The sequence below is a fragment of the Canis lupus genome, chromosome 29, assembly GCF_048164855.1.
Source record: "Canis lupus baileyi chromosome 29, mCanLup2.hap1, whole genome shotgun sequence".
NCBI lineage: Eukaryota > Metazoa > Chordata > Mammalia > Carnivora > Canidae > Canis > Canis lupus.
In genome coordinates, this window is record NC_132866.1 from 35,608,226 (window position 1) to 35,635,671 (window position 27,446).

Sequence of the window (27,446 nt, forward strand, 5' to 3'; positions counted from 1 at the left end):
TTAAATATTATATGACAAGTGTTGTCTTCCCATCCACAATCCCTGGAAGGGATAGCCCTGATTATCAAATGATCCTGCTCTCCTCTCAAACCTTTTCATCATAGCTGATTAGACCAGAGGTAGACACCTTCAGGAGGGCAGAGCATAGGGGTGGGGGAGTGGGGAACCAGAGGTCCAACTATGGCAAGTAATTAGTCTTTCCCAAGAATTTGGTCTGAGGGACACAGGCTGTTAATGAATATCTTGTTCATCAATTTTTGTGTATGACTATAATTATTTCCTCAGGGCACATTCCTAGAAGGTCAATTACCTAGTCAAAAGCATTGGCAACATTAAATATCTTGATAGATGTTGCCAAGTTACTCTCCAGGAAAGGTGTGTGCGCATCTCCATGCCTTGTAAAAAGCCTTCCTGGCATATCCCTTTTCAAATTGCAACAGTAGGACAGAAATATTAATTTGAGAGGTCTTAGATTAACATAGTTTTGGAAAAAAGGTAGTCATGAAAGCCCACAAAGGGGGCTTCATCACATTGTGTGTTTCCTCATATTGATCTGTGTATACTTAATAAAAACATTCATGGAGTCCCAGTTACATGAAAGGTCAGTTTTAAGTAGTTGACATGGAATCTAGATTGGGAAGGGAATCTGTGGCAGTAGGAAGAAATGGAATATGAAGACACCCTAGTTGGGAGGCAGACAGGGTTTGATGGCTATGTTGGGAGAGTAAGGAGGCAGAGGCCCTCAGCTTTCCATGAGTTTACTCTTTGCCTCTCTGCTGGAGATGGAGGCACCAAAGGACAGCCTGCTTCCTTTGCAATATTTAGCACAGTGGGGGCACTTCCTCAGGATATTTTTCATTTTGTAGCCAACGAGAAGAAATTATATGTTCAAGAGGGAAGAGTATTCTTCTGGTGACATGGTCTGAGACCTGAGCAGCCTTGCTCGTGGCTACAGTGGAATAGAGGCAGGAGCTTTCTGATTGCTGGAGTGGGTATCATAAACTATGGCCCACAGGCCATGGGCAAAAAATGTTTTTTGTAATCTTTAAAGTTGAAAAGATAAAAGAAGAGGAATATTGTATGATATGTGAAAGTTTTATTCCATTCAAATTTCAGCATCCATAAATAAAGCCACTGGGCAGTCAATAGTTGTGACAGAAACCATATGGCCCCAAAACCTAAAATATTTGCTGTGTGGCCCATTAGAGAAAAAATTTGCCCCACCCCAGTGAGAGAAGAATAGTTTCCATTTCTTGAATACTTATTGTGTGCCAAGTACTATAGAAATCACTTGACATGCATTTCCTCATTTAATTTTGACAACTCTTCATATTGTTAAAAGATAAACTGAGCCATATTTAAAATTTTTAAGAGTTTATTTGAGCAAAAATCAATTTGAATCTGGCAGCATCCAATCTAGCAGATAGAAAGGAGCTCTGAATTGCTGTGCAAAATGAAAGACTTTTATAGGCATGAGGGAGCAGGAACAAGATCTTTATACTAGGCAAAAAAGGAGGTTGGTTATTGTAAGGTTACTTTCCTTCATGGGATACCAGGGGTCTCTCAGGCAGGTAGACTTAACCTGTACTAATTAGGTAATTCCTGACTGACTGGTTTAAGATTCCATTTCTGGGAGGGCTGAAACTGTAATGGAGTTAAATCTTGACTTGGTGACATGGGGCTTACGTAAGTGACTCCATTTTGGACCTATTGCCTTGTCCTTAACACTATGAAATAGTGGGTATGCCATTTATCCTCAATTCACATCTAGGAAAGTTGAAGTTTTTACAAAGTTAAGTTTCTCATACTTGGTAAAATGGCAGAGCTGAGTTTCAAAGCCAGGTATCTGGCCAGTGAATCTGAAAGTTTGAATGTGTGATCTGAAGAGTGGTCAATGGACATCTCCCTGCAATGCTCTTTGGGCTTTCCTGTCTTCTCCGATCACTTTATCATGCCGATCCTGTACCTCATATAGAACAGAAAAGAACACGGGAAATGTCTGGTATAGCCCCTGTCACTGAGCAGGTATTCAAGAAATGTTAGCTAATATTATTAGGAAAATATAATGATTAATAATGAAGTGGCTAAATGCTTTATTTAGTCCTATACCTGATTAACTGCAACTAGTTAACTTATCCTCAGGTCAAATTCCTTTTGCCTGTTCTACGCACACATGCATTCAAACACTCAAGCATATACGTATACGTATGTGCTATGTCTTCAAGGGCTTTAACTTGAGGTAAAGCTCTTTTCCACCATTTTCCCCTCCCAAACTGCAGAGAGGTACTGTTTTGATTTCTATTGTGGCTCTAATTTCTTCCAGCTGTTGCAGCAACTCCCCCCCCCCCATCCCTCCTCTCTCCACCACCATCTCATTTCTAATCTCTGTAAAACTCAAAAGGCTTTCCGTCCCAGGAAAATGGAAGGCTTTCAGCATCAGGAGGTTTGACGTGCCCATGCGGCCATAAGTGGGGCAATATAATGACATCAATACGTTTTTGACACTATTTAGATGCCTTTTATGAGCTATCAAGCTTTGTGAACTCTGTTTTTTTGTGATCAGAGATTCTGAAAGGTGGAAGAGAGTTTATGAATCATTTAAGTCAACCTCTTGACTATCATTAGAATCTCTTCTAGTACATCTTTGACAGATGGATACCCGGGTTCACTTGGATACTTTCAATAAGTGGGGGTAACTATCTCCCAAGGTAATCTCTTCCCTTGGAAGAAACTCCATTGTTAGAAAATTCTTCCTTATGCTGAACTGACTTTGCTACTCTGTTACATCTATCCAGTGAAGTCAGGAGTCAAATAAAGGAAGTCTACTACTTCTTCCATGGGATAGTTGTTCACACCTTTGCAGATAGTCATCATGTCTCCCTTCTACCCTTTCCTTCTTTGTGAATGTTGGTTTCCAGTACCTTGCAGTCCAGATGGCTGCCCTTGGTAGGCGTTCATTGTGCTGTCATGATTTTTAAAATCACCTGGAGCAGCATTGGACAGAGGACATCTGACACAGTCTGCCCTGCACCAATTTCGGCAGATTTGGGCTATCAGCCTGGCCTTGTAGCTTGGGATAAAAATTAAGGCAAAACCTGGAGAGATATTCAGAATCTTATTGTGTATCTTATTACCGATTGCAAGAGTTGTTTGTGATCCTAAATCAGTCACAAATACGTGAAAAAAATTGGACTGTTCCATCAAGTACAAGAGCTTTTAGAGTTAAAGGAAAACAAAACAAAACAAAACACTTCCCTTGAGAACTAAAGAAATGCAAAATCCAGTCCAATGGTCAGTTTGGGTAGGAATTGCAAGATCCATGACAAGAATAAAAACTAGGTAATGTATAAAACTTGAATCCAAGAAAGTAGGTTTCCTGTTCTCTCTTCTTCCCTTTCTTCTACCCCATGGACCCTTTGAAGTTATAGAGTATCTCCATAAAAATTAATTGTTAATTGGTTTCAAAGCATTCCATCAAGCTTTCCAAAGAAGAAAATGTAGATAACACCTCACTGAAATCTCTGGTCATTTTGTCATCTCATGCAGAAAAGGCCATTCCCCATACTACATTAGAAGTTCACCCTCCAAATTGTGCAGAATAGTACAATAGTTAACTTTAAGGGTTAAATCCATTCCAACTTTGGAAAGATTTAAAATTTTGTAACATGTTTTAAGAAATTAAAACCCAAGATATTAATATTTTTACATAAAAATTGACATATATTTAGTATTTACATTTGAAATATTTAGCATTGTTTTGAGGGGCAACCTTATTACTTCAATTTAAAATGTGCAACTGAGGATGTGATGTAGACTATGATTTTAAGCACAAATCTTACTAAGTGTATATATATTACCAATATATTTAAGAGAATTTGAGTCATATTTATAAATACAATTTATTTTTATAATAATTACTTAAGTACTTGGGAGGTTTTGTCTTCCATTAAGTGAGACACTAAAGAGATTTTTTTAAAACATCACAGAGTATATTAAATTTATAAACAGCTTAAATGTTTCAAGATCTTTAAGTTTATAATTAGGGTCAAGTATTATTCAAAGTCCTTTTAAAAATGATAGTATTTACTAGAATTGAATGGCAGGTGTTGTAAGTTAGCTTAAAAGCTTACAAACTAGATTTTTAAAATACATATCTTAAAGTATTGTGTTATTATTTTTATTTAAATTCAATTAGCCAATATATAGTACATCATTAGTTTCAGATGTAGTGTTCAATAATCCATCAAGTTGTGTATAACACCCAGAGCTCTTCACATCACGTGCCCTCCTTAATGCCTGTCACCCAGTTAACTGCATCCCCCACCCATCTCCCCTCCTGCAGCTCTTTGTTCGTTTCCCAGAGTTAAGAGTCTCTCATGGTTGTATTGTATTATTTTAAAACTAATGTCAACCTCCTAATAGTCTCTTCAAAAATCACTTCAAGGGCAACAGAAAACCTCACATTGAACAATAATCTCCCTGATCTTGTCATAGCCTCCTAGCCTCCTAGGCTGGGGTAGGAATTTCAGCCCAGGCTGAACAATTCCTACCCGTATTAAGCTTTCAATCAGTCATTTCCCTCATCTCCTCTAATTTCCCTCTTTTTGATTTTTTTCACATGAACTACCATCAGTTTAGGATTACTTTACTCCTCGACTTGTGCAGCTGACATTTGGGGGCATGAACACAGGACTTTGCATTTATTGCTATCAATTGCCATCTTGTTGGCTTGGGATTATTATCTCTTTCTCATTAAGATTCAGTGTTGGCTGACTGAGAGCCTTTACTCTCTCTCTCACCAACCTAGCCTCCTGTGCTAACTCTTCTCCTTCCGGTGATGCTCTGGGCATGGGTAAAATGCTCAGCCTCCTCCACATTTGTTCAGATCAAATCCTCATTGAGAGCATAGTCAGTTCCTTAGGGCTCTACCCCAACTTCTCTCCTCTTTTCTGACTTCCTGTAGCAAGCATGGGCGACCAATAATTTTGCCCCTTAACTGCATGATAGCATGCATTGACTTAACTTTCCCTTCCAAGCTGTTAGCTCTGGCAGGGCAAGGGACCAGTAGCCCAGAATTAGTGGATGATCAATAGGCATTTGTTGAACAAAAGAATTTCCTTAGAAGCATCATTGCATGCAATTTACATTACCACCTGTGTGCAGATACCTCCTCCTTAACCATACAGATAAGACCGACTTCTCAAATTCTTGCTATGGCATCTCTCTAAGTATAGCAGTAGTTAATATTTATTAAATATTTAATATACATGCCAGACACTGTTCTAAGTGCTTTCCTTGCACTAACTCATTTGTTCTTCACAACGTCTCTGTGAGAGAGATACTACTATTATTTCTATTTAGCCAAAGAATGGATGAGTAATGTTACTCACACAGGTAGTAAGTGATAGAGTATAAAGATCTGAACACCGATCATTTGGTTCCAGAATCTACACTTCACAGGATGCCCAGAGAGAAGCTTAGATGCAAATCATAAGGAACTTCATCATTAGGAAAACCTCAAGTATGCTCTAGTCGAAGTGATCTTCAATCTGGAGCACTTGTATTTCTAGGGGAATGGGAAGATTTTTCAAGGGGTGCTTACATATAGATATTTGAAGAGAATCTATTTTCAGATCCATAACTTCTGCATTATTATATTTAAACTTGATCTTTTTTTAAATTAAATTTGACCTGCCTGAGAAGTGGCTCATTTTTCCACCTTGCAAAAGGATGACATGGTCCTTGTTTGCCTACAATTTTACTTGAGTGCCTTGCTCTAAGACATAAAACTTCCTGGACACTGAGCCAAAGGGAAGCCTTAATTGAGGAGGGCACCATGAAGCCCAGGACAGCCAATCTTTTGGGGAGCATTTCTAAGTAAGCATTTCTGGTTAACTGCCTGAAAAGAACTATAAGAGGCTTGTCCACAATCCCAAGCTAGTTACTGGTAGAAGTAGAGAGAAGCTAGGTCTCTAATCATGGAAGGAAAGGATAAGTTTGGACAGAAAGGAGCAGAGAGGAAATTGCAGTCGGAAGAGAGGTGCAGAGGAAATTTAGAGACAGAAATCAGTAAACCCCATGGTAGAGACCTACAGATTTGCTGGGTCTGATCTTTGGAAGAATGAGAAAATGGGCTGGTTCAAGAACAGCAAAGGGATTTGAACCTGTCCTGAAGAGGCATAAAGCTGCAGTCAATTCCTAAACAGAAGAACCCCAAATGCTTTAGCTGGAGAATTGTGTGGGATAGAGATGGTAAAGGAGAATGTGCAGGAGACTGCTGCAGTGATTTAGGGGTGTTGTGCATATGTCTTGACCTGATAGAGGCTGCAGAACTGGAAAAGAGAGAGCAGGTCTGAATGAGGTGGCAGAGAAAAAAAACCAACAGGACTTTGGAGTAAATCCTGAAGAAGAGCAGGTATGGCTCCTCTGGAGGATGAATCATCAAAGAGAATGATCTTAGGCAAAGAATGTGGAAAAGGACTGTGGCAAATATTATAAAGAATGAGGGCATATCTATTTTCAGATGAGTTCAGGTGTTTGTATCGAACAAATCCCAGACACTGAAGGAAATTGGAATTGTAATATACAGCCACCGTCAGAAATCTCTGAGAAAGCACAAGGAACACATTAGAGATGAGTAAGTATACCCCCTCTAAAATAGTAGTGGGAGCAGTAGCTCATGGAAGAAATAGATCTGTTGAAATGACATTGATCTCCCAGCAAAATTCTGGGTGCACACTCCAGGAGAGAGGCTAAGCACCCGAGCTCTAGCATTGGATAGACTTAAAAGGAGCCAATCTCAGTTCCTCCACTTTCTAGCTGTGAAAGTGGCATTTAACCTCTCTGAGCCTCTGGTTCTTCATCTGCAAACCAGAGGTGATAATGACCACTTCATGGAGCTTTGAAGATGCTGTAACGAACTCATGTATGTAAAGTATTCTCTACAGCGCAGTAGATTTGAAGCATTCAATAAATTATAATAGTTACAGTTGTGATTTTTCAAATACATCATTAGTCAGGTGACTGGTGAATGCTTGGAAAAAAGAATTAGGGATAGCCAATCAGTCATTCATTCTACACATATTTATTGAGGGCCTACTAGGGATCTTTCCTAGGGAGAAGAGAGAAGATATAAAAAGGAATTGTGATTTATATTCTATCTGAAAAAGAAAGATTTGGCTTATTCATTAACTATCCCGAGTTTCCATTACTGGTTACACTGTATACAGTTCTTTCTGCTTGATCTGGCAGGGAGGTTGTAATTCTGCATTTTTGTGTGTGGCATTGCAATCTATCTGTTGCCATGGAGAGATAAAGTGAAAAGAAGGCAAACCCTGGCTTCAATACAAACAGTGTCAAAGAACAAATATAGAAAAAAAGTAATGAAAACAAATGGAAAAAGCAAAATGGCTTTCTGCTTGAGTGTGTATATGACAGCATGAAATCTCTTTTGTCATGAGGTAAAATAGGAAATAGAATCAATACCCCGTATTTTAAATATTGGTTGGAATTCATATTTTTAAGCACATTAAACTAGCCATGAAGATAGCAGGAGCAGAATGGAGAAAGTATTAATTGTAAATTACTACTGTACTTTATTTTCCTAGATGGTTAGAGCTAATTTTATAGCCAGTTTTTACTGGGGAACCCAACACCTGGGTTGTTTGAATTGCAAAAATGATATAACGCTGTATGTGGTTCCTTTCCATTTAGATGTGCAAAAAACAATTTAAGACATTTCAGTATATCATTTAAGTTCACATTCTCTTGCTGTAAACACACACCCTCCAGTAGAAAGGCATAGTCCAAGAAAGGGCACTAGCAATGATAAGGCAATCAATGTTTATTAAGCACCAAGCACTTTTTATAGACATGCAATATATCATTTCACTTATTGCAAACAATGGGCCCAAGAGACAAAGAAACGAAGGTTCAGAGAGAAGCTGTGATTTGTCCAGGGTGTCCCTGCTAGGGAGATGCAGGTCGGGGATTTGTAACTCAAATCTTCTGACTCTAAGATCAGGCTCTGCGCATTTCACGATGCCACCTCTTATCAAACAAAGTGGTTTTGGGGCCAGAACACAGCCTAGAGAGCAGGAGACTTGGTTCTTATTCCTAATGTTGAAAGCGATAGGCGAGTGGGGAAACTACTTTACTTTTCTGGGGTCATTTGCTCATTTGTAAAAGAAAAAACGGAGCACTACAATACTTGGGCTCACCTACAGCACCATCCACAATCCTCTGAACTATACTCAGAGGGGATTTACTGTGAGGCTAATCAAGCTTGAACTTCACAAACCCTCACCTGTCTGGCTCCTGTGAGTGCCGATTATTGCAGGCATTATAGAATGTTCTAGGTAGAGAGGAAAAGCCAGACTGCCATTAGAAAGCATTTCTATGTAAGCATTTCTGGTAAATTGCCTGAAGAGATCCCAGAGGAAGGGCCTTGAACTTCTACAATTCTAGGAATTTGAAGTCTAAATAAATTTTTGCTCTTCTTCCTAATTTGTGTTTCACAGTTTTTCAATCCTTTTTTCTAAAGAAGGCCTTGCATATTATATAAGTGTCAGGATGTGTCTCTGTGTGTTGGTGCTGTGGGGCAGTAGGAAAGTGTCAGAAAAAGGAGGGAAACTGAGGCGGGGACTTCAGAAGTCTCCCTAAGCTGCTGGCAATGAGGCTGCTGTCTTGCTCTGTACACTCACAGCTCTGCTCAGAGGTCGTGGGCAGTAAATCCCCTCCTCATCCTTCCTCAGACACATGACTGCTTTGGACAGGTGCTATCCCGACCTAGAGGTACCCTGATGCTTCACCAGTACCCATTGAGTATGGGCTCTGATCCTCCCTGAGTAGAAGTCTTGGATTAAAAACATCTTGTGAAGGGCACCTGGGTGGCTCAGGTGGTTAAGCATCTGCCTTCGGCTCAGGTCATGATCTCAGGGTCCTGGGATTGAGCCCTGCATCGGACTCCCTGCTTAGCAGGGAGTTTGCCTCTCCCTCTCCTCCCTCTGCCTTTCCCCCAGCTCATGCTCTCTCCTCTCACTCTCTCTCAAATAAATAAATAAAATATTTTAAAAATACCTTGGAAAAAAGTTAGAAATTCCATTTGGTCAGGTCTGTATATGGAAACCTTCCAGAGACAGTGGTAAAGAAAGGCCCAGAGGCAGGGGGCCCCAGAAAGGCAGAATGCCTTTGAGAATCAGTCTCAGCAGCCTTGCAAACTTCTAAAGAACCTTGCAAACCTCTTGATAACCAAGATCCCCTTTAGCATCCTCCGCCACCTGCCAGACCCACCTTTGCCAGCACAGCTTCCTTGCCGACTGCCATTCCCATCTCCAGTGATTCTCACCACACAGCAGGAAGAAAGCACAAGCCAGTGTGGGCAACAAATTCTCAGACTTCTTCTGCATGAGAATCAAAGCAATAATCGGGATAATTCAGGACAGAAAACTTATTTTTGCATTAACCTTGCTGATAACTTATTTCAGACATTTTCCTCTTTGAAATGTAATTGCTCCCTGTTTCTGCTTTACTTTAAAAGGCAAGAAATAATTTCAGAGTTCCTGTCCCAAGTTCAGTCTCAAGAGGTAGGCTGGTTGAGGAGAAGGGATCTTTTCCAGGCACATTGCCTTGTTTCTTGGAAATCTATCTTGACCTTAAGCAGACTAAGAGCTTGTAGAACTTGGATGCAAGCCTGTCTTCTTTCTCCTTTCCACTGTCCTGAGCACTGGCCCTTGCCTCTACCCTGATATCCAGTCGCAATGGTCTTGACCTTTGAGGGCTCAGCTTTTTCTCTGCTGAGGGCTAAAGGTTTAGAAGCCTGAAATGAAGTTCTCTGAGGACCCAGGTTATGTTCTGCTTGTCCCTCTAGAGATCAATGCCATCCAGCAGAACCTGCGGCTGTGTCAGAAAGGTTCCAATGCAGTAGCCACTAGTCATATCTGGCAGTGGGCATTTGAAATATGGCTAATGTGCCTGAGGAACTGAATTTTTAACTTTATTTGATTTTAATTATTTAAATTGAAATGGGCTCTTGCAGTTAGGGGCTGCCACTCTCAACAGCACAACTCTGACTCCTCTGATGACAGGTGCCCTGAGCCTGTACAGGTTTGTGTTTCTGGTTTTCAGAACCAAAATCATCAGGTAGGTATATTAACACTGAGAATGTGAAGAAATTGGTGGTATCAGACTTCCCGGAAACATCTGAAATGAGTCGTTTTGCCCTTGCTGTTCTGTAATTGATATTAAAGTGAGAAGGAAGCTCATACTTATGGAGTGCCCACTTGGTGTCAGGCATCATAAATATATAATATTGTGTGTGTGTGAGACAAAAATATCTTACAACCTTCTGCCTCCCCAGGCCCTTGACAATGTCTATGAAATACAGGTTGGGGATGCTGGTTGAAGAAATGAAGGAAGTAGAGGAAGGGGTACACCACATTACCTGTGAAGAAGTTTGAGCCAATGGGGATCAGGGAATGTGATGTTTGAGAGGCAGATGAGATGGCAGGAGGTTTAGGGAAGGAAAGAGATGAAGGACTGGGGCAGCTGTCACCTGATGTGGGATTTTGGAGACTTACTTGGGTCAAGAGTTTTAAGGATAATTACCATGGCACTTTCTAGACTATGTCCCAGGCACTGTTTTTTTTTTTTCTTTTTTAAAAAAATTTTATATGTGTGTGTGTGTGTGTGTGTGAGAGAGAGAGAGAGAGAGAGAGAGAGAGAATGCAAGTATGAGCAAGGAGATGACAGAGGGGGAGGAGGGGAGAGGGACAAGCAGACTCCACGCTGAGCACAGAGCCTGATACAGGGCTCAATCTCATGCCCCTGAGACTGTGACTTGAGCCAAAACCAAGAGTCAGTTGCTTAAGTAAACTGAGCCCCCTAGATGCCCCATCAGGCACTGTTCCTTACATCTAGTAATGCATTTAATCCTGAGACCCTAGACCCTGGCCATATGAGAGGATAAGCCCTCAAATTTCAAGACCACTGAAATTGGATGTTAGGACAGAGGCAAGGGCAGTGATCAGGTTGGGAGGAAGGAGGAAGGAGACAGACACAGGCCCTGCATCTCAATTCCATAAGCTGTCTAGCCTACCTACAATCAAGATAGGTTTCTATTTTCTTTTCTTTCCTTTCTTTTTTTTTTTTTTTAGTATTTTATTTACTTATTTATTTGACATGCAGAGAGATAGCACAAACAGAGGGAGCTGCAAAGGCAGAGGGAGAAGCAGACTCTTCCCCATTGAGCAGGGAACCCGATGTAGGGCTTGATCCCAGGACCCTGAGATCATGACCTGAGCCATAGACAGGTGCCTGGAGATAGGTTTCTAAGAAGCAAGACAATTAGCCTCGAAAAGACTTGTTTTATCTCAGTGGTTCTACTTCTCATAAGTTTCTAGTCCTGTGAGGTAAATAGTATTATTACCTTCATTTCACAGACGAACAGACTGAGGCATAGACATGAACTAAAAAAAACCTTGTCCAAAGACACACAATCAGGAAATGAGGGAGCCAGGATTTACATGCAGACAGTCTGGTTTCAAGTCCATGGCTGAGTCAGACATGCAGTGCCCTTTGTTGGCCTGTTTGTCATCTTTAAAGAGACCTCTATTAGAATATACATTGCTTTTCAAGGTATTTTGGAGATGATTTCTGTTTCCTCTGAGTGTGACACTGACTGGGCAGGGTGGAAAGAAGGTCCAATTTTTACCTGATGCCCATTCATGGTCTCCCAACAGCTCCAAGAGGTATCTATGATTAGCCCTATTTTATACATTCTGAGAGAGGGAATTGCTTAGCCAAAATCAAGTCACAAGGATTTAAGGAAAGGCCTGTTGATGTCTCACATTCTTTCAGTTACACTGATGTGTTTTGCCTCCATAGCTATACCTACAGACCTCTCTTAGCCTTAGAAAAAGTCATTAGATTTTTTTTTTTACCTAAATATTGAATGAGTGAGAAGACATTGAAGAGATTTGGCAGGAAGGAAACAGGCCACAGTCCTATCCTGGAGTTGGTGATGTCTTACGGGGCTACTCCATGTTAATTATGAGGGATGAGTCCCAAGGCAGCAAAGGCAAAGTGAAGATGGTTTGCAGAAAATGAGATCTGTGAGGAGAGGCCAATGGAATTGGCTTCATAGATTTTAAGTGTGTTTTTCAACTCTTCTTTCCTACTGGTAGATGGCTTGGGAAGCTTTAAAAATACAGACATCCATATATTATTCATTCCGATCAAATAAGGCACAGTGGTGCCTCAGTAATCTTGCTTTTTTTTTTTTTTTTTTTTTTTTTTTTTTTTTTTTTTAGTAATCTTGCTTTTAATATCATTATTGAGTAATACATACTGCAGGCCTAGTTTCCTGAAATGAGGCCTGAAATGAGCAATTCTCTCATTGTAGAGACAAGGATAAGAGAAGAGGCAGGTGTGTGTATGACTGCAGCGGGTTACATTCTCACAGCTGCCCATTAGCACAGCAAGAGCAGCTTGAGTGTAGGCTGAAGACCCGGGTTCAGATCCTAGTTCTGGCTCTTACAGTTGTGTGAGTTTTACCCAGATCAGTCAATTCTTCCCAAACTTTAATTTTATCAACTGGAAAGTAGAGAGTATTTTGCTGCTTTACTATACTACCTGTCATATGGAATTGGATTTGAAGATTTAAAATTAATGATCGCCAAATTACCCTGGTGTACAGAAGATACCGAGTGGCTTTTAATACATCTGATTTAAGGATAAACTAGAAGATTTGGAATGAAAATGTCTGCTGGACATAGGAATTTGCCATCAGGAGAAATCATGAGTTTCACTCAGGAGATTTTAAATAATTTGTGATTTTCCTGGCACTCAGTACTGCCCTATACTTTAAAGTTTCCTTATAATTAAAAAAACTGGCCCCGGCATGATTTCTGACTAAGAAAAAAAAATCAATTATAAGACTACCTTTCATTTTTTTAAAAGGATTTTTCACCAACAGTACATTTTATCAATGAGTAATTATATTTCTTAATTGCATAACTGTCCATCAAACATGATTCCTTTCAAATGCTACAAAGCATTGGGCATTTCCTGAAAAGCCTGTTATCTGTTAAATGGCTGCCATGGAAATTCTTTTAAAGGCTGAGTTAAAACCAGACCTACATTAAAGTGCTTTAGAAGTATCAACAGAAGAGCTAATTAATTCTCTTCAAAGATGTTAAAATAGTTTAGAGTTGACTGTAGCATTGAAGGAAACGAATGACTGTCATTCTAGCAAGTCATGACTCCCCCTGCAAGGAGATGGTAATGTTATGGAGTGCTAATCTTCTAACCTTTATGACAGAAACACCAAAACCTGCAAGTGGGCTCATACATTCTTGGGTTTCATTCATTGAAGAGAAAGGATTCTTAATATGGAGGAACTGTCCTGCTCTTTCAGAATGTGGTCAGACCACATCCCGGGGCAACCACTGGGAAATTCACCTGTTTTCTTGTGAAGTTTTACAAGAAATAGAAGGGATCCGTTTCCAAAGGAGAAGTTGGAATTAATAGAGCTAGAGGGTGCTCACCGAGGACTCCCTGGAGCCTCTCTTAGGGCTGCTGTAGTTGCTAGTCAACTTTAGTCAGTGGAGCCCCAATCAATGACAGCATCTCCCTACTTTTTTCTATAACAACAGGGCAAAGCTGATTCTGCCTCTTAATAAGCCTGCTCATCTGCCTCAGTTTCCCCAGTATACTACAGAGAAGGCTTATCAGCAAAGACTGAAGTTGGCCCTCCACGTGGGCCTCCATCACAGACATTCACATCAGATGCTGGGGATGGGCCCCATGGGAATGGTGGGTACTTGCTTTTCCAGCTACATCATAGGACCGGTATTGCTACATGTTCTTCTACTGGGACTAAGTCAAGTCGTGGTTCACTGATAGGTTGGTAATTTGGAGAGAGCTTGATTTTGATGTCAGAGACGAGAGTGGAACCTCCCAGTTTCCAGCTGTGTGATCTTGAGAGGGTAAATTAACCTCTCTACACCCAGGCGTCCTTAGCTATATGAGAGTGATGAAATCAATTTAATGTAGGGATTACATAAAATGGTGCATTTATAGCACCCAGCATGTAATAGGCCACTCTTAGGACAGAAACATAAATTTAAAAAATTAATTGTTGCTCCTGATGGTTACTTGTTTGGTAAATGATGCAATAGATTACAAAAGCTTAAAGAGTATAATAGGGAAACCTGTATTTCTGGAAAATGATTGAACTATACTAAAGTCATAATAAACAGTTCCTTAGAAAAGCAGGTTATAAAACTATGTACTTCTTTTTTTTAAAAAAAAAAGATTTTATTTATTTGAGACAGAGAGAGAGAACACAGAGGGAGAGTGAGAAGGAGAAACAGAGTCCCTACTGAGCCGGGAGCCTAACATGGGACTTGATCCCAGGCACCTGGGATCACGAATTAAGCCAAAGGCAGGCACTTAACCAACAGAGCCACCCAGGTGCCCCAAAACTATGTATGTGCTATGCTTGTTATAAAACCACATATGTAACATACATAATCATATTAATGAGAAAAGCCTTGGAGAATATGCGATCAGAGATTATCAACGGTTCCCTGTATGTGTGGTGAGATTTTATCTTTTTGCATAAATAGATTTTCTAATTCTTCTTCAATGAATATGCATTACTTATGAAATTAAAATCCATTTCTAAAACCATTTTGTAGTACTTAAATGGCATCGTTCATTTAAATTATACCTTTATCCCAGGTCATTCTTTCACATTAGAACACTGGCACTCCTGGTGCCCAAGGAGCCATCCTCCCCGCACCGAGTCGCAGGTGCCCAGGCCTGTTGTCCCAAGGTCGTGGGTATGGGACAAGGGAGAGAGGACCAAGTGAAGAATGGAGGAGGAGTGCCTCTGTATCCTGCTAATGGGCGACAATGCATTGCAGGATGGAGCACAACAATATTCAAGCGGCAAAACAAAGGAACTATTCCTGAATAGTATCAGGCAGGAAAAGCAGAGACTAACTCAGGGAATGGTCTTCCAGGCAGGAATCTATGTGGAAGAAATGTTCATAAAGTGGGCATAGGGCAGCCAGTCAGGTCTGTTACTCCTAGGTCTCTCCCTGCCTCTCTACCTACATCCTCTGTCTCCGTAGGATGCATTTCCGTGCCACTCACAGCCCCAGACCTCCACATGTATACCGCACACTCACACCCGCATACACGCTTGTGCATTTCCATGTTGCTCAAGTCCTAGTCCTCCAGGAGGGGCTAACCCCCTCAAGATATCAGGGCCTCCTCCTAGCCAGGTTGGATTAGGTGGAGGATCTTCCTGGGGAAATCTAGTGGCTGAATGGAAAGAGGCAGAATTCTTGACTTGTTGAGAAGGAAAATAGAGGTCTGAGTCGGGGAAGAGGTGCCCCACTATTCTGCCGATGGATGAGCCAAGGCTGAAACAGAAAACTGTGGCCACCCGGCCAGGAGCAAGCGAGGTCAGGAGCCGGGCCGGAGACCAGCGCGGCGCGGCAGGCGCGTACAGCACGAGGAACCCAGGGCCTGTGAACCCGGTTCATCTGTCCTTCACTACTTCCTTTTTTTATTTTATTTTTTTTGTTTATTTTTTATTTTTTTATAATAAATTTATTTTTATTGGTGTTCAATTTACCAACATACAGAATAACACCCAGTGCTCATCCCGTCAAGTGCCCCCCCAAGTGCCCGTCACCCAGTCACCCCCACCCCCCGCCCTCCTCCCCTTCCACCACCCCTAGTTCGTTTCCCAGAGTTAGCAGTCTTCATGTTCTGTCTCCCTTTCTGGTATTTCCCACTCATTTCTTCTCCCTTCCCTCTATTCCCTTTCACTATTCACTACTTCCTTATTGTGACTTTGGGAGAGTCGCCTCCCCGCCCTAAGCCTCAGTTCCACATCCACAAAATGAGCATGATTGCAAGGGCCGTCAGGGCTGTTGGGAGGATTCAGTGAGCGAGGACAGAAGTCACGGAGGTGTGGGGGTGTGCTCCGGGGGTGTGGGGTGTGCTCCGGGGCTCCAGGCTGGCCTCGCGGCTTCAAGGCAAAGGGGGCGGGGGCGCGGGGACTGCAGCGGGGCGAGCGCCCGGATCCAGGCAGTAAGAGGGTGGCCTCTCTGTAGAGGATTTAAGCCGCATAAAAAGCATTGCTGCCCACCCAATTAGCAAATACCAAATCGTGCTGGCAATTCCGAACCACGTCAATGATAGAATAGTCCTCCTCGCTGGGGAGATGCGCTCCCCTCCACACCCCGCCCGCCCGCACTGGGGCCGCAGGCCGCTCTGCCCCGGAATCAGCTCCCGCCCCCCCAGGCCGTGCGGCCGGCTGGCTGCTGCGAGAGGCGAGAGGAGCCACACGGTGACCCCCGGGAGTCGTCAGAGTGGAGCTCCTCCCAGGATGGACGGTCACTCCCAGTGGCCAGCAACAGGACAGAGGAGTCCCGCGTCCGTCTGGCGCGAGGCTGGGCGTCCCGGGCGTCCCGGGCGTGTCGGGGCAGGCGGAGGACCCGCTAGAACTGAAACAAAGCAATCTCCTTTTCAGCCAGAGCCTTTCGGCCAAGTTCTCCCTTAGTTCCCCCAGCATTTCTGCCTGTGGCTTCTTCCCAGAAGCTTGGGGGTCCCCAGGTTCCCCAGAACTGTCTTCCTGGCGGTATCCGTGGCGCGATCACGCTCTGCAGAGCAGCTCAGCCCCGGAGGGAAGCAAGGCCTGGAGGCTCAGCTCCGAGCCCAGAGGAGAGGCGGCGGCCGAGCAGGGTCTGGACGCGAGCGGAGGGCCGAGGCCCCAAAACCAATCTAACCAACCAAACGGAATTGCGGAGAACAAACTGGGAGTCGTGCGGGGGTGCGGGGCCAACAGGTGAAGCGGATTACGAGACGCAAACTTGCAGTTAGGAAATAAGGAAGTCACAGGGATGAAAAGTACAGCAAAGGGCATAGAGTCCACAGTATCGGAAGAACACTTACCATGGTGAGCTTTGAGCGATGTACAGAATTGTGGAATCACGATGTGGTACACCTGAAACTAATATAATATTGTATGCCAACTAAACTTCAATTAAAAAAAAAAACCCATTTAAACCAGGACATATAAATTAAATGGCCGAGACTGGCTGGCGTCAGAGGAAAAATACTGTATAGTCTTTCCCACTTGTCTGGAAGTTCTGGCTCTCCCCATGTAGCATTCATTTTCCTGTTCTTGGTGGGACTATGGCTATAGGTAAATATTTCTTCTACTCGTGTTAGAAGAACAAAACCCCTGGCTTCTGGTTGAGGAGAAAATCTGGAGGATGTGGCATAATGTAGACAGAAGCAGGCTTGTCCCTTGCGGAGGTGGTGACCGCTGACCACCCATCTGGATTCTGGCTGCTACAGGGATGAAGGTGAATTGGAGCCTGGATCCTTTTTGACCAGAGAGCCCAGAAGTCTGGGCTGTTACCTGAACTCATCTGATATTTGAATGTTCGTTCGATTACAAACCAGTAGCGGCAGCATGGAGGACCAGAGAATATACACAGATGTGGCCCTAAGGCCACTCATTTTTGATGTCTGCATCAAACAAAGCTTCCTTTTTGTTCCCCAAGGGAGGTAAGATAACAATTTCCTGTGTAGGCTGGGCCTTCCAGGAGTGGGTGCTGTCTCTCCCCCAAGGGGGCTGGTCACATCCCACAGCTGTTCTTGTGAGATAACCGTCCTGGGCCGTCAGTCCCAGGGCTGGCAGTCCCTGGGGAGGATTCCAAGACTGCAGATGGTTGTGCCATTTTCTGCATCACTTCTGACTTCTATCTGGGCAGAAAATCTTTCTTGTCCTGCAGGTCGTGGCCAAAGCTCTAGCATATTTATTTACAAGGGACTAACGTCATCCGTGTGGTTGGATGGAAGGTGGGACTTGAAACTCCGTTTGCAAAGCACTTTATATCAAGATTGAGGAAAGATCGTAAAAAGAAAAAAAGAAAAAAGAAAAAGGCTGTTCTTATCAGACTTTGAAGAGAGGGCTGCCTGAGGCCATCAGAATGACCCCAGTGGAAACGAGCTTAGGATAGGATTGGTACAACTGTTCACACAAAGGCATCAATACATGAGAAGGTTTTGTTGTGGTGTCTTTCTCAGGAATAGTTGTATTCTGGCAATTCTTTTAAGCCAAAGGAATTAATCTTTATTAATGAAATGCTGACCATGGCACTGTCTTTTAAAATCCTTTTAGAATTAAGTACAAAGACCTAAAAGCACTCTGAACCAGTTAGGTCTGGCCTCTGCTTGCCTCACTGCCCTTACCTCACACAACTAGGCCTTTCCCTCAAACTGAATATTTTTTTAACACTTTGAGTATGTTATACTCTCTCTAGCGTATCTTTATTTGGCTGCCTTCTACCCATCCTGCAAGCCACTTGAGATGTCACATCCTCCCTAAAGCCCTTGCTCTTCACATCCCTTCCCACTGCCCAGGACTAGGCTAAGTACTCTCCCTGTGCACTAATCCTATAGTTTAATTGTATCATATCATGCTGTTGCAGGTTGAGTTCTCCAGGAAGCAGATGCAGCACTGTAGTTAGGCATGGAAAAGGCTGGGGGAGGGACACCCATGGACAGAAAAGGGGAGTGTTTGAATTTCCTGTGGCTACCATAGCAAATACCACAAACTTGGTGGCTTAAAACAACAGAAATTTATTCTCTCACAGTTTGAGAGGCCAGAAATTCACAAATAAGGTGTCAGCAGGGTGGTATTCCTCTGAAGGCTCTAGGGGAGAATCTGTTTCTGCCATCTTCTAGCTTCTAGGAACCCCCTAGACATCCTTGGCTTGCAGCTGCCTTAATCCAATCTCTGCCTTCAGGTTCACATGGCCTTGGTCTCTCTCCTCGGAGTCTCACTCTTATAAGGATACCTGTGATTACATTTAGGGTCTATTGGGGAAGATGAATTTTTCTATACGCTTCGAGTTTCATTTGGCTGGAGTAAAAAATTGGTGTGAGACAATGAACAGGAAAAAATTTAATTTAATTATGTACGTGAGACGATAAGCCCCAAAGGCAGTCAGACATTTAAGGCATATATGCCATCCAGAGCTAAGGAGAAGGGGGTAGGGCCTGGGACTTCAAAGGAAAGGAAGACATTCACAGCAAGATGAAAAAGAGGAAATGTTTGGTAAACAAATGTTTGCTGGGCCATACAACAACAATAGGACATAGGAAGGAATTTTAACAAACACTGCTTTGCCAAATCCCTCCCTATCTACCACACCTAGTTCATATGCAGTTGTCTATGGTGACAGCTCCCTTTCTAGAGCAGGTCCTCTATCTACCTTCTTTCAGGCAGTTAGGGGGAAGGTCAAAAGTTCCTTTTGAGCCTGCTCTTTCTTAAAAATACCCAGCCTAAAATAATTCACATGCCAAAGAAATACATTTTGGGGTGGTGAATTTTGCTCCCTCACAGGTCCATCTGGATCATCCAGAATGGCTTCCTCTTTGTCTTAAAATTCCTTAATTTATTCACATTAGCAAAGACTCTTTTTTTTCCAAATAATTTTCACAGACTCCAGGAGTCAGAATAGGAACATATATTTTTGGGGGGACATACATGGACTGCAGAGAGCAAGCAGGTTTCGATAGGAAGGGCTTTCAGATCATGATACAGATCTCACAAAGTCCCTGCCAGCCATCAGGCATCTCTGGGGTGAAGAATACCCAGTAGAGGAGTTCTATGTTGCATGGAAATGGCTACAGCATTTGCTCAGTTCTCAGCTAGGGGCTGCCTTGAGAAAAGATTGGCCTTGACTGGAAAGCTGAGGTAGACTCTAAAGGAGCTAACAGCTGAGAGCAGCCCACTAACCATAGTCCTCACAGCCACACAATGAGTCCTCTCTTGAAGGGGACGTCTGAACGGCACATGTGCAAATCTGCCACGACCCACCTCTTATGCTCTTATGCCCTGCAAGGGGCACCTTTGCAAGGCTCTGGTGGGCCTCTCTTCCCAAGAGGAAACTTAAAAGAGGGAAGTCATTGCCGCAACTCGTTCTCAGGCTACACCTGGTACTCATTGTCCCTTCTTTCAAGATCCATCTTGAATTCTCCTTGCCTCCAGCAGCCATCTTTCCTAGTCTAGGTAGCCTACCCAGCACTGCCCATGAGTCTATATGTCTTCTAACCTCAGGTCCATTCTCTTTCCAGAGCAGATGACCAGGTGCCCTGCTTGCAGCTCTCTTTCCATTGTCATTCAAGGCTACTGCTGAGTGAGGTTGTAGTTCCGTTGCTATCCATTTTTGGTTTGTACCCACGTTTGTACCTGCATACTGAGCCAACTCATCCACAAAGGTCAAGCTTTTCCTTTCTCCTTCAGCTGGTCTTATGGGATCACCTACATAGCCATAGTTATAAGCTGAGGTAGGAGCATCTACTCAACTATAATGGGTGGCATGAGTTCTGGGATACCTGTTTAAACTTGTTTGTGCAACTAACCTGTGCTTGGACCCAAAGGTAGCCTGGACCTGCTGCAGAGCCCTTCTCCGTTCCAGGCTCTACTCAATGATGGCCCATTCTATGGGCTGGAGCAGTATTTCTAGGTGTGGAGTATGTTGCCCCCAGACGCTGAAGAAATCTCCCAGGCATTGTGCTTTCTTGTTTTTAGTAGGGATGCAAGACACAGAAATTTATCTTTTGCTTTGGAGAGAATGTCTACCACAGTCTGAAACCAGGATCCTTAAAAGCTTCACTGAAGTGTCAAGTTCCTAAAACGACCAGGATTTATCTGTCACTCTGAAACACTTCTGTCTTACCAAGACTTCCAATGTGGTGGTCACCTCTTCCTTAACATGTCATCAGTTTATTTTTTTTTAAAGATTTTATTTATTTATTCATGAGACACACACACACAGAGAGAGAGAGAGAGAGAGAGGGAGAGAGAGAGAGAGAGAGAAGCAGAGACACAGGCAGAGGGAGAAGCAGGCTCCATGCAGAGAGCCTGACGTGGGACTCGATCCAGGGTCTCCAGGATCAGGCCCTGGGCTGAAGGCAGCGCTAAACCGCTGAGCCACCCAGGCTGCCCACATGTCATCAGTTTAATGGGTCAATGGGATATTGATATATCAATATCAATGTGATATTCTGCATATAATCCAGATGGTCTAGATCCCTTTGGGCTGTATTATTATGAAAGGAGGAGAGTGGAGCAAAACTGTAAGTGTATAGTGTTGTCCATTCCATTTGAATGTGAACTGTTTCTAATGGCCTTTTTAAACTCAGAATGAAAAGCATGCATTTTCCAAGTCAGTGGTTATATACCACATACCTGGGGCCATACTTACCTGCTCCAGCAATGGTACTACATCTGGTATAGCAGATACAATCAGGGCTCCCATTGGTTGCACTTGTAGTAGACTATAGTCATTGTCTAGAATTCATTCGGCTTCTGTAGGGGCCAGACTGGGGAATTAAATGGAGATGTGATACAGACCACCATCCCTGCTGCATCCTGAGATCTTTAATCTCCACTATACCCTTCAGGGTATGATACCATTTTTATTTACTTATCATAACTAGAAATTTCTGAGACTTCCTCTTTACCTTCTCCATCATGATAATGCTTACCCAGAGACCAAGGACCTGACATAGGAATTACATCAACTGTCAAGTATAATAATCCTAATGATACATCTGGGAACAGGGAAAGTGACCACTATGTGGATCCATGGACCAGTGGACTCACTCTAAGCCATATTTTGGTTAGAAGTCCCTTTATTGCCTTATATTCATGTTTTCCCATTGCAAACAGGGAGGGGCCTGTGATGGTGTTTCAGTCTTTAGGCATCAATGACAATTCGGATCCTGAGTCTAACAGTTTTTGGAAGGCCTATTTCTCTTTCTCCAATGCATAGTCAATCAAGTAAATGGCAATAAGACTTTGGGGGAAGAACTTAGGTATCGTTACAGTGCATACTTGCCTTAGTATTGTAGAGTCCTTCTTCCTAGAGGGTTAGCCACTTGTGAGCCAACAGGCTTTAAATCTGAAAACTGGCTCAGGTATGGCAACTTGGCAAGGTTATCGTAACTTTGTATTGGTGAAATGGCCCTCAGCCTTCTGCTTATTCATTTTTCCTCCTTTTGGTTATGTATATTTAACAGGCACTCTGTTGGTTGCCTATCTATTTTGTTCCTTGGAATGCTGAGTTCCAGTCACAATCTCCACGATGCTCTCTCTATAGGTTAGGCCCTCTAGGCTGCCACTCTGTTCTTGTCAGTTGTGATGATAATTACAACCACCTGGCTTCTGGTGGTTAACTACCACCACCTGGCCTTAATTACTTTGGAGGCGCCCAACATCCCCACTGCTATCAGTGAGCCAAATTCAGTGACACTCTCCTATTGTCAGCCCCAGAGGAGTGCCACCACTGAACCACTTAGTGATGCTGGTCACGTCCTTCTTGCCAACACATTCTCAGGGCCCCTGGTAAATGGTGTGTCTTCTGATTGGCCTTCTGACCTCACATAATACACTCATTCCTGCAAGTCCACTTCCCTGAGCCTTTTAATTTCTTCCCCTATGTCTTCCATGGCACTCAGGCATTCCAGCCTTTCAGCATGGGCCATCACTTTCTTCAGGCATCTAGAATCCACCCCCAGAGCAAGTTTGTATTGCTTCTTGGAGTGTTTCTTGTATCTCAAGAGAGTGACCCAATTCTAAATACTCTCCTTCATTCAGACTTATGTTCCAGCCTCCCTGATCAAGCACCTAATCTCATGTTCCAGTGTCTTTGGGGTTACGATTGCTTTCTTCCCTTAACAGGCCTAGCCTATCCCTGGCTGGGTTGAGCTGTGACTTAACCCTGATGGTAGGCCCAATGTCCAGGAGAGGAAGAGGGAAGCCACCTGTTGCCTTTTGGGGGAAAGCTCTCTGTATCATTTTCCTGCACAAGCAATGTGCTAGCTCTTGACTAATTGAAACGAGTCACCCCTGAAGGTTCAGAGGAGTCTAGGGAACATCCCATGTGTCATGTCATGATCTCAGGTTTTGCCAACCAGGGCCCGACTTTGGGATAACAGCCCTGCCTTGATTGAGCATTGAATGGCCTTTGAAGTTCAGTAGCTATTAAATCTTGGACTTCGCTTTCAGCATTCCTGCTCACCCAAGTAAAAGGGCTCCTTTGCAGGAACTCCCTTCTTACTTAGTTTCAGTTGCTAACTATTCTCAACTTTTCACTATCCTCATATTGGGTATCAACGCAACTTAGTGATAACCATTCAATTCCATTATCTTTATACTTACAAGCCTTGAAGTGCATTTCAAATGCGTGAATCAGGGTGCTCTCCTCTGTCTACATGCCCTCCCAGCTCATCATGGGTGAAACTTTTAATAGCTGGACTGCCATCTCATGCCAGAGGCTACCTTCAAACCACCAACCACTGGGAATAGAGGGGTCCTCATAATCAGCTGGGTGGGAGTGATTCAGTCCCTAAACCTTTATCTTACCACTGGCTTTCTCAGATCATTCTTGGTACCAACTGTTGCAAGGTAAGTTCTCTGGGAAGTAAATGCTGAAATAGGGCTAGAAATGCAAAATACTTATTGGGTAGTAATACCTGTCAAAAGAAAAATCATGATTGTGTAGAGAAAGACATCAGACCAGGGTAAAGCTCCACTAGCCCAGCAAGAGTTTTGGAGCAAAGACACCTATGAATGCAGTCTGAGTTTAAATGAAAATGGGAAGAACTTTGCACGATGGTCTTGCTCTGTCCTTGGCTGGGGAGTAGGTAACCAGATGTTCAGTTAAATTTATATCTCTGATCAGTGAAGAATTTTTTTTTTTTTAGTATATCCCATCAATATTTGGGGAATTCTTATCTAAAAAAAAAATCCACTATTTATCTGAAATACGAATTTAACTGGGTATCCTGTGCTCTTCTTTGCTAAATCTGGCAACTCTAGCTGGGGTCACCCCAGGAAGTGCACACTCTCAGCTACCACTGCTTCACTCAGCCATTGTCTGGGAGCCACCCTGAGAATAATGTGACCTTAGCTTGAAGGCTGAGGAGGACCTGAAAGTGCGAAGTGCTGGAGGCTGTCAGCTAACCATACTCCCAATAGCTGGGCAGCAAGTCCTTTCTTGAAGGGAGAACAGAGCAGATTTCTGCATATGACACATTTATTTTCAGTTTAACTGTTGTGTCCTGTGCTAGAAGTAAGCCCAGTGAGGGTGTGAAAATTGTCTCTTGCTTATTGTTGCATCTCTAGTGCCTCACAGTGCTTGGCTAATGGGAGATGCTCAATTATTATTTGCTAAATTAAATTGTACTTAAGACTTCAGGGATCTGGGAGTATTGAAGAAGCACAGAAAGAATTCCTCTTGTCTGTCCCAGAATCACATCCTGAGTTCAGCTGACCCTTTGATGACTTCCCATGCTGTGTGGGCAGTATGCACAGGTAACAGGTGGAAGGAAGACTGGCTTTACACTGTAGAGTCTGAGTTCACAGCCACTGAATTTTATGCAGAGCTAATTATTTATGGAATTAATTAAATGCTTTCTAAGTAAGTAAAGATGATTCTAATTGAGGAATTTCAAGAGAGACCTCATACATGAAGGTAGGTATTTTGTGCTTAATTTAATGGGTTGTGCTGTTTCTCTTCATGTATATGTCCCACACAGGGCCCCAACTCAACAGACCGCGACAAAACTTAGCATTGTTCTGGTGCTGACTCCCACCATCTCTCTCCTGTCATATAAGCCAGGAATCCTCGAGCCACCCAACTCCAGCAGGCAGTTTCCAGCCACTGAGTAAGTTCTGCAGATTCCACCTCCTTTCCTCTGTCACAGCCATCTCTTCCTCTCTATCCTTACTGCTACCTCGAGTTTAGATCGTCATATCTTACCAGGATAAGAGCATGCCAGTTGGCCACCCTGCCTTTGGTGTCACCCTCTCTCCAATCTATCTTCCACCTGTCAGGCATTTAGCTCTCAGACTTCAAATAGATTGCATTGCATCAAATCAATCAAGTCATGTTATTCTCTTTCCTGAAATCTCTCAGTGGCTCCCCTCCTTTTGGGATCATGTCCAAACTTCATCTATTACCCGTGTGCCAGCAAGGTCTCTTACTCTATTTTTTAAAAAATATTTTACTTATTTACTTGGGAGAGAAAGGGAGAGTAAGAGACATCACAGAGGGAGAGGAAGAGGGAGAGACAGACTCGCCACTGAGCAGGGAGCCCGACGTGGACCCCAAGGACCCCAAGATCATGACGTGAGCTGAAGGCAGATGCTTAACCAACTGAGCCACTCAGGTGCCCCCTCTTACTTCATTTTTAAGTGTGTAGTAAAATGATGTCACACTCTTACTTTACATACTTTATTGACTCCCCACAGATGATAGGGTAAAGTCCAGCCCTCTGTGTGTGGACCGCAAGGCCCTCTGTGGTCTGGACCTGCCTTCATTCATGCCATATCATCCCTCATACTCTCTACTGTTGCTAACAGTCCTGTGAACACATTAAGCTCTTCCATATCTGGCAGCCTCTGTTCAAACTGGTCCCTCTGCCTGAAATTACTCTTCTGCTACCTATCCATTACCTTTATCAGCACTGCTCAGACTTTCTTGTGGCATCAGTCACTTGGGGATTGTGTTAAAATTTGGACACTGAGGGATCCCTGGTGGCTTAGCGGTTTGGTGCCTGCCTTTGGCCCAGGGCACGATCCTGGAGTCCTGGGATCGAGTCCCGCGTTGGGCTCCCGGCATGGAGCCTGCTTCTCCCTCTGCCTATGTCTCTGCCTCTCTCTCTCTCTCTATGTCTATCATGAATAAATGAATAAAATCTTTAAAAAAAATTGGACACTGATTCATTAGGTCTGGAGCATGGCCACAGATTCTGTATTTCTAGATGCTGATGCTGCTGGTCCCTGGACCACACTTGAATAGCAAAAGCCTAAACCAACTGTTTTTCAAACCCCAGAGAAAGGTTACCATGTCTCTGAAGCCTTTCCTAAACATTCCCAGAAGAATTGTTTTTTTTTTTCCTTCCTGCACCTAGAATTTCCTGCGACCCTTGTCAAAGCACTAGTGACATTGAATGCATTTTCATGCTTCTAGCCCAAAAGTTCTATAAGGGCAGGAACCATGTTGTCATCCTTGGATTGCCAGCTCTCACTCAGCACCATGCCTGGCATGTAGCTGGCATTTGATAAAAGTTCATCAAATGAATGAGTGTAGAGTCGTCCTTAGAGAAATGAAAAGCGTATTTACATCTAGGATTCCCTTTTCCCCCAACTTTCTGATGTTAAGACTTGAGTATACGAAAATAGAATCCTTTGGGTGCAAATACTCAACCCAAATTTGCTTTCCCAGACTGGCACAGGTAGCTGGTAGAGAGGGACAATGGGAAGCTCAGAGAACTGAAAAAGGAGTAAACAAGCAATCTTCAGGAGAGCATGGTGTGGAGACACCAGAGATCTCAGGCGCAGGGACTTGGCGGCCTTTTACGTAGGAGGGGCCATCAGTTGACTTGACCTGGATTGCCTCCTGTGCATCTTTCATTTCCGCTGATCTCTGCTTCTTCTTGTGTTGGGCTTTTAACTTCCTACTGCAGATGGGCCTAACCCAAGGTGTCAGGTTCTGGGCCCTCAGAAACCTCCATTTAGCATCACTGCAAAGAAAGCTCTCTCATCCACCCCATGGCCATGGCTGAGTGTGCGTGCGGGGAGGTGGAGCTGAGTGGGGAGAAGTAGTGCATGTGTCCGTGTGTCTGTGTGTGCGAGTCCGGGGGTGGGGGGTGAGCAGCAAGGCTTGCTCACAGAAGAAATAAAATGAAAAATTTGCTACTTTACAAGGAATACATTAGTCAGCTAAATCACCTACAGTTCAGAAAAACTGTCATCAACACAGAGTAGGGGTTAGGGAGGGAGATAGGTCAGAGGACAGATGCAGGGAGGCAACCCTCTTCTCCCCCCTTCTCCCTCCCACTAGTGGTGAGTACTGGTGCCATGTGTTTGGAGTGTGGAACCAAATTTCCATGCATCTGTGTCCTCTCAGGGATGGCAATCCATCATGCCCTGGGTTGTGTTCACAGACAGCATTATGGAAGCTTTTAGTAAGCAACCAGGCCTGACTTTTGAATTACTTACTGGCTTTGGTATGCTCATCTGTAAAGTATGACTAATAATAATACCCACCTCACAGAGGTGTTGTGAGGCTTAACATCTATTAAGCTAAAAGCTGGCATGTAAAGCAAGGACCATGTTCCTACTTAGAGGTTCTGAGAGATGAAGTAACTTGCCTCAGGTCACACAGCTTGCTAATCATAGAGTAGGATTTTAAACAGTCTGTCTGATTTCTGTGCTTATTTCCATCAGAGTCATAAAGCTAAGTCCCTTGATACTGGAGTTCCAGGTAGAGAGGAGAACTGTGTGCCTGTTTGCCAGAGCCTGTTGTTACACAGGAGCACAGTGTGACCGCAGCACGCCT

General features: G+C 43.4%; 1 long non-coding RNA gene across 1 annotated transcript in view; it reads right to left on the reverse strand.

The window, feature by feature from the left end:
- The window catches only part of LOC140621156 (uncharacterized), a 54,866-nt gene that overhangs the window by 25,827 nt on the left and 1,593 nt on the right, over positions 1 to 27,446 (reverse strand). Inside the window, exons 2-3 of the long non-coding RNA XR_012020886.1 lie at positions 21,303 to 21,420; positions 16,972 to 17,915 (exon numbers count right to left, since the gene is read on the reverse strand). This is a non-coding gene — a long non-coding RNA (uncharacterized lncRNA). The remainder of the gene's footprint in view (positions 1 to 16,971; positions 17,916 to 21,302; positions 21,421 to 27,446) is intronic.